This window comes from Chelonoidis abingdonii, chromosome 2 (genome assembly GCF_003597395.2).
Source record: "Chelonoidis abingdonii isolate Lonesome George chromosome 2, CheloAbing_2.0, whole genome shotgun sequence".
NCBI classification, from domain to species: Eukaryota; Metazoa; Chordata; order Testudines; family Testudinidae; genus Chelonoidis; species Chelonoidis abingdonii.
The window spans coordinates 287,276,903-287,279,122 of NC_133770.1; positions in this window are offsets into that span (position 1 = coordinate 287,276,903).

Below are 2,220 nucleotides of genomic sequence, written 5' to 3' on the forward strand. Positions count from 1 at the left end.
GAGCTGTTCAGAAAATGGTAGTTTGTGTGGAAATTTTTAAAAGCAATGCCAATTTTACATTTTTTCCTCATAATATTTCTATGAAAAAAGCAAGCATTTTTTAGGTTTTAGAAAACCAAAAGCTGTTTAATTTTTGCTTTTCATCAAAAAATGGAAATTTTCATGAGGCTTTTCCACAGAAAAAATATTTTTTTTTAAAAAAGGACCATTTTTCATCAATTTTTTGACTGAATATTTTTGACTTGCTTTGTTGTGGAATAAATTCCTCTGGGGAAATTCTTTCTAACTCCCCTCCCTCCCGTCCACCCACCCTAGCCAGTAGCTCTCAAGCACGGAGAGATGTAGAAGCACTGCCACCACCTGGAGGGAGAAGAGAAGTTGTTATGGTAGAGGAGGAGGGTATAGGGCACAAGTTTGGGGCAGGAAGACAGGTTCTTCTAGGACAAGTGAGGCGAGGCGGCTGCTAGAGCTGCATTAGAATTACAACCACTGCCTCACTCATTTGCCCTTGCAAAAGTGTTATTTTTAATTGGAAACAGCACTTCTGAATCTCCTCATCCAGTTAATTATACAGGCCCATTGTCATGAGCTAGCAGTCGGCATAATGTATTCATGGTGCATTGTGTGCACTCTAGCTTCATGCTTAGTTCAGTACTTTCTTTGGATGTGGATTGTAATTGTAATGGTGTATTGAGTACCCTATCTGTTCAGATGAATAGATAAGGTATGTAAGTGATGAAAATGAGGGCACTTGTGAGACATACCAGGAGTGATCTTTCCGTGTTAAAGTTGATGCTTTGTCTTGAAATGCTCTTAAGGAAGGTACCTGCCTGTGACTGCTGATTCTGCATCAAAGGAGAAGAAGCGAATTGGAGAAGAGAAAAAGAGGGGGTGTTGAATGTTCAGCTCAACAGGACATGAGTGACACTCCCTCTGACAGATGCTGAAATTGCTTGCAACTTGGTTCACTCCAGGGAGACTTCTCTACCTACCTTGTTCCCTTTTTAGCCACTCTCATGCAGTTTGATTTCTGGTTACTGTCAGTGTAGCAGTGAAGGGAGGCAGGCTTTTCTATTCTATAGTGAGAGTTACTCCGTCTATGCTGTGCCAATTTTGTGGATAACCAGAGAGGATTTATGGGCAAAATGTGGGTGCCCTTAAGTTGAGCCAGGTTCAAAAGTCAAGCCTTTGATCAAGGCACATAAATTTGGAATTCTGCACCTCTGAACTCCCCTAGGAACTGCTGATACTTAGCACCTGTGAATAGCAGGTCACTTATGGAGATGCCTAACTTTAGGCACCCAGGTTTGACAATTTGACCTGAGTCTCCACAGCAGTCAGCCAGGGCTCCTTAACAAGCACTAAATTCACACACAGTTGAACAAAGAAACTCATGCAACTGACTGTTCTCACTCTATTTTGCAGTGGTCCATAGTCACATCCTCTCCAGGCCATTGATTAAATATGCAGAGTAGAGCCTTGCTAGTTTCTCACTCTGCTCATTGGCGAACATGATCATGTTCATCCCCCTAAACAGGCAGCATCAGAGATTAAACAGCAAAGTGCTGCAGTGCATGCTTATCATAATTTAAAAAAACCAAACTTAACTTGCTTTCCTTAGCAAAAAAAATATAGCACAGTACATTTACCTCCAGCTCTGGAGTCTGCTTCAGATCTTAATATAACAAAGCATTTAAACAAAGGTTAAAATCAACAGTAAACTTCATGATCAGTTTGTGTTGTAGCTGTCACCTTCTTATACCCTTTCTTTTCCCATCCCTTGCTGTGTGATACCACACCAGGGTCCAGGCAGTGCAACCTAGTGGTGAGAACAGGCATCTGGCCTTGGGGTCAGGGTGGAATCAGAGCACAGAACTGGAGACATAAGTCAAGGGACAGGCCAATGGTCAGAAGCAGGAGTTCTGAGGAAAATAGGGACTAGGGTTGAAACAAGGGCCTGTACAGAAAGCAGGTCTGGTGCAACTGCAGGCATGGAACACCTTGTGCTGCTCTGGTTACAAGGCTTAAATAGCCATCTGTTGGCTCTTCTGTCCACCCAGGGAGCACAGGCACTTAGCGAGGGTTTATTGGGGTAGCTTTCTTGCTTTCTGCCACCTCCATCCATTTGGCTCCAATCTCCCCTGCCTCGGTGAGAGTTTTGGGTTTTCCATCTAGGATGTACCGTGTGATGTCCTCAGGAACACCATCCAAGAACTGCTC